Genomic DNA, 5,842 nt, shown 5'->3' on the forward strand with positions numbered 1-5,842 from the left:
CTTTGTATTGCATGTACTATTTCTTATGGTAAAATAAAGAGGTTCTTCACTTTTTTCTTTAGTTAATATGAAAGTTCTAAGTCTATTCTCCTCACTCATCTTATGTTGTAGTATTATTCTCACATAACATTTCTATCAAATGATACCTTCTTACTTATGCTGTTCTAATTTTGCATGACAAAATGAGTATGCTGCCTGTACAAATCCTAATTCTGAGGAGTTTTCAACAACCGGACTAGTAACAAGTATGAAAAAATTCTAGATTAACTCACACAGGTGACACTGGAAATTAAGAGATACTTGAAATTCATGATCAGGATCCCAGAACACTAAAATAGCTCTACAGATCTGCCAGGGATTAAGAGGCAAAAGTCTTCCTACACAGGCTTGTTTAAAAAGAATATACTTCTTCTAGGTGTATTCTAGATCTCAAGCTTTCCAAATACTCCTTAAAGTCTGGCATCAGTTATAAAACCATGTATTCAAACTCTCATTATGTGTGAAGAATTTTATTAAAATCATATCAGTAAAATCAATTGGGCAAAGAGGAGCAAAACTGACATTGAAGGTAAAGTAACAAAGAAAAAAATAAAGGAATTTGGGGAGTACAGCATCCAGAAGTCATGAAGGTTATTTTTTTGTTGCTCTAATAAAATACCATGGCCAATCAAACTTATAAACTTTCTTTTGGGGTGCTGCTTGGCAGGAGTCTGACATTGGCCAAGGATGAGGAAATGGGCTTCAGACAGGAATCTGACATTGACCATGACAAGGAAGTAAGCTCAGGCAGGAATCTGACATTAAGCCATGACAAAGAGGTAAGTCCAAGGAGGGTCCTGACATTGACCAAGGACAAGGAAGTAAGAATCTGGTCTTAAGGTAGAACAAAGATGTAGGCTCTTTTGTCTTGATCATCCTTAGAAACAGCTATCACCACAGTGTTCATGGGGCTTTGTGTTTATTGTCTTGCTTGTTCCTTGACTATTGTCCTTTTAGTTCCTTATTGTACTGCTCGCCCTTAACACTTGCATGTATTTAAAATGGTATAAAAAGCAGATTGAGAAAATAAAATTTGCCTTCAGTCTCAGAATTGATGTGGGTCATGCTAAAATGTTGTCTGTCTTTTTTCTTTTTAATCCTCACTCCCACGCTGGAGAACCTGGTGACTGACTGGGCAGGCTTGGTCAAAATAAATTATTTCATTTGAACTAATGTGTAAAGATGGAGTATAGATAAAAGAGGGAGAATTATGCCAATAGGTGGCGAAATAGGAGGCCAAATAATTACATTAGTATAGACAGGTCCCAAAGATAAAGAAATGAAATGAGAAGGGTCTATGAAATCCTACAACTTACCACAAGTCAATACTTACTCCATAGAGCCCATTTCATTGATATATTTCCCAAGTTCCTTACAGATCACAGTCAACTAGGACCTATATGCTCACAAACCTCATACTATAGAATGCATTTATGAATTAAACAACTAGACTTCATTTTTTGTTGTTGTTATCCTAGACTCAAAGTAAGTTCCAGGACAGCTAGGGCTATACAGAGAAACCCTGTCTCAAAAACAAAAACAAAAACAAAAACAAAAACAAAAACAAAAACAAAACAACAACGAAAAAAAACCTCAATAAATAAATTTATATCCAGACCTCAGTTTCCCATCCTTCCTTTTCTTCCAGTACCCCTCCTACCATTTCCCCTTCCAGTACTCCAACCTTTCTCTTCAGAAAAGATGATGCCTTCCCTGCATATAAATCAGTCTTGGCATATTAGGTTGTAGTAAGTCTAGGCACAACTTCACTTGTTGAGGTTAGCCCAGTACAGGAAATAAGACAGGCAACAGAGTCAGAGAAAGTTCCTTCTCTGGCTTTTTGGAAACACACATGAAGGACAAGCTAGGGGAACAATTAGGGGAAGAAAGTCCAGTTAGGGGAACAATTAACAGGCAACAGAATTAGGTCAGGCCCCAGGTCTAGTTGTTTAAGGACCACCATGAAGACCAGGGCTGCATATCTGCAACCTATGTGTTAGTCAAGGTTCTCTAGAGTCAGAGAATTTATGGAATGTCTTTATATAAGTAGAAAATTTATTGTAATGACTTACAGTCTGTAGTGTACTTAACCCAGCTGTGAATGGGAAGTCCCAAAAAGTAAAAATCTAGTAGTCACTCAGTCCCACCAAGCTATTTTCTCCTAGTCTTCTGTATAAGATGGAATGCTGAAAAAGTAGGTTCTACCAGATGTACTGGCAGGTAAGTTCAAGCAGGCAAAGAGGAGTCAATATTCTTTCTTCCAATGTCCTTATGTAGTCCCCAGAAGAATGTGTGTCTCAGATTAAAGGTGAGTACCACCACTCCTGAACCTGGCACTGCTCTATCTTTGAACTCAGGTTGGCCTTAAACTCAGAAATCTGTTTGCCTCAGTCTTCTGGTATTAAATGCATCTACTACCTTGCTTGGATCTAAGCCTTTCATGGCTCTTATCCCTCAAGATTTCCTTATCAATATCTGGGTCAGAAGCCTGTATCTTTAAGTCTTAATATCTGGATCATGGATGTGCCCTTCATTTCTGGATTGCAGTTCATTCCAGATGTAGTTAAGTTGACAACCAGAAATATTCATCATAGCCTAGTTTCTAGCCCATGCTTGCTTTTTCACTGCTGTTTCAGTCTCTGAAACTAAGGGTAGTTTACTCAGTTGGTCTTCCTGTGATGTCCCTGTCCTCATCTAGTCCCTCAGTCCTTCTCCCAACTCTCTCATACAACTCCCTGAGCTCAATCTAATATTTGGCTCTTAGTCTCTGAGTCACTTTTCATTGGCTGCTGGGTGGATCCTCTGAAAGGACAGTTATGGTAGGTTCCTGTCTGCAAGCATAACACAGAATTAACAATAGTGCCAAGATTTCGTTCTTGTTCATGGGATGTGCCTCAATTCAGGCTAGCCATTGGTTGGTAATTCTTTCCTTCTCTGTTCTAACTTTGTGTCTGCATATCTTATAAGCAGGACATTTTGCGTCTAAGGTTTTTATGAGTGAGTTGTTATATTTATCCCTCCACTGAGAATTCTACTTGGTTACAGGAAATGGCAACTTCAAGATCCATATCCTCCACTGCTTGGAGTCTCAGCTAGAATATGAGTCTTCCCCACATCATAGGTCCTTGGCACACTAAAAAGATTGCCCCACCCCCTACCACAGATTTCCATTCTCCCTTTCTATTATTCCTACACTTAATCTCCCACCATCCTCTTCATTACCAAATTCCTTCCATCCACCCACTTCAGAGGTTGCCACCCCCCCAAAGAAGATTACATCATCATCTCTTGGGCCCTACTTGTTATTTGTCTTCTTTGTGGCTTTGGATTAAACAATGGTTATCATGTACTTTATAACTAGTTTCCACATATAAATGAGTTTATACCATTTATTTATACAATTTCTTTTCTCATTCTTCATTTCAGTTCTTCATTTACATTGTCTCCAGTTGCTGGCTATTATAAATTAAGTTACTATGAACATAGTTGATGAAGTGATCTTGTGAGCTGGTGGAACATTTTTTGAGTATATGCCCAGGAATATAGCTGGATCTTGGGGTATAAATATTACTAGTTTTCTGAGAAAATGCCAAATTGATTTTCAGAGTAGTTGTTCAAGTTTATACTCCCACCAGCAAGTAGGAGTAAACATTTTTGCCAGCATGTGCTGTCTGCTGAGGTTTTTATCTTGGCCATTGTTACAGTTATAAAGTAAAATCTCAGAGTCATTTTGGTTTTCATATCCCTGATGACTAAGGAAACTGAACATTGCTTTAATAAGTGTTTCTCAACAAACAGAGATTACTCTGTTGAAAATTCTGTTTACCTCTGTCTGATTTTTATTTGGGTTATTTGGGATGTTGGTGTCTAACTTCTGGAGTTCTTTATACTTTGAATATTAGCCAACTGTCAGATAATAGGGTTAGTGAAAATCCTTTCCCAATTGGTTTTCTTTCATTTTTTCCAACGGAAGGTGTCCTTTGGCTTGCAAAATCTGTTCAGTTTCAGGAGGTCTTGTTTATTAATTGTAGGCCTTAGTGACTGAGCCACTGATGTCTGTTCAGGAAGTTGTCTCTTGTACCAGTGAGTTAAAGACTATTCCCCAACTTCTGCTCTATTAGATTTAGTGTATCTGGTTTTACATTGAAGTATTTGATACACTTGTAGTTGAGTTTTGTGCAGGGTGATAAATACAGATTTATTTTCATTATTCTACATACAGACATCCAGATAAACCAGTAATGTTTGTAGAAGATATTCTCCCTATTGTATGGTTTTGGTTTCTTTGTCAAAAATCAAGTGTTCATAGGTGTGTGGGTTTATTCCTGTGTCTTCATTTAGATTCCACTGATCACCTTGTCTTTTTTTTATATACCAATGCAGTTTTTATTACTATTGTTTTGTAGTACAGTTTGAAAGTCATAGTTAATGATACTACCAGAAATTCTTTTGGGCCGCGGGGCTATGGCGGCAGTGGCCTCTGGGAGGCTGCTGCGCTTACCTTCTCTGCTCTGACTCCCCGCAGGAACCTCTGATCCCTTGTCGCGTTTCTGAGATCCTGAAGGAGCTGGACAACTACCATGAGAAGTTCAAACGGGAGACAGACGGCACCCAGAAGTGCCTGGTACTGCACTGCATCCAGAGGGCCCTGATCCGCAGCCAGGAGCTGGGCGATGAGAAGATCCAGATCGTGAGTCAGATGGTGGAGCTGGTGGAGAACCGCAGCAGACAGGTGGACAGTCACGTGGAGCTCTTCGAAGCACACCAGGACATCAGTAACCGCACTGGTGGCAGCGGCAAGGTGGGCCAGGACAAGTCAAAGAGTGAGGCCATCACACAGGCAGATAAGCCGAATAACAAGCGGTCCAGGAGTCAGCGAAACAATGAGAATCAAGAGAATGCATCGAATAATCACGACCATGATGACATCACCTCAGGAACGCCCAAGGAGAAGAAAGCAAAACGCTCCAAGGCCAAAGCAGAGAGGGAAGCTTCTCCTGCTGACCTCCCCATTGACCCCAATGACCCCACTTACTGTCTGTGCAACCAGGTCTCCTATGGGGAGATGATTCGCTGTGACAATGATGAATGCCCCATCAAGTGCTTCCACTTCTCCTGCGTGGGGCTCAACCATAAACCAAAGGGCAAGTGGTACTTCCCCAAGTGCCGTGGGGAGAGCGAGAAGACCATGGACAAAGCCATGAAAGAAGTCCAAGAAAGAGAGGGCTTACAACAGGTAGTGAGTGGACGTTCACCCGTGGTCAGTGACACAGCCACCAGTGTGTTTATGATGTCACTGCCTTCGTGGAAGTTCGAGGGCAGTCAGATGAGTATTTTAGAGAACGTTAGCTGTGCCTCCTCTCCTCTGATGGTGGAGACAGCCTGCGTCTTCATGTTGTACTTTGTTCCCAGACTGGGTCTGCAGAGCCGCAATTTAGAAACTACAATACAGGTTCGAATTAACCATGTCAGCGAGTGTCAGACTGATTTTGGGGGTTGGGGGTGAATTGGAAGTAAACTAACAGCTGTATAAAGAAGAGATTTCATTTGGCTGTTTTAACAAAAATGTTACGGTTTACAAAAAAAAAAAAAATTAGCCAGGTTGCTGAAGTACAGCAAGCGTGCTTCTTGCTACCATAATGTATAACCACACGACAAGTTGGTGGTCTAAAGTCTAAATATTATTATTTTTTAAAGAGGTAAATGGGTAATTTTTATATGACAAATTTTATACATGGCCTATTCCCTAACTGGCCATTTTTAATGACTGGGTACATTTTTAATAGGTCAGACACAAGTGGTC

At 40.2% G+C, this 5,842-nt stretch overlaps 1 pseudogene; it reads left to right on the forward strand.

Annotated features, from left to right (window-relative positions):
* Nucleotides 1-2,247: 2,247 nt before the first annotated feature.
* On the forward strand, nt 2,248-5,323 carry LOC110283940 (annotated as a pseudogene).
* Nucleotides 5,324-5,842: the final 519 nt, after the last annotated feature.

This window comes from Mus caroli, chromosome 17 (genome assembly GCF_900094665.2).
Source record: "Mus caroli chromosome 17, CAROLI_EIJ_v1.1, whole genome shotgun sequence".
Lineage (NCBI taxonomy): Eukaryota > Metazoa > Chordata > Mammalia > Rodentia > Muridae > Mus > Mus caroli.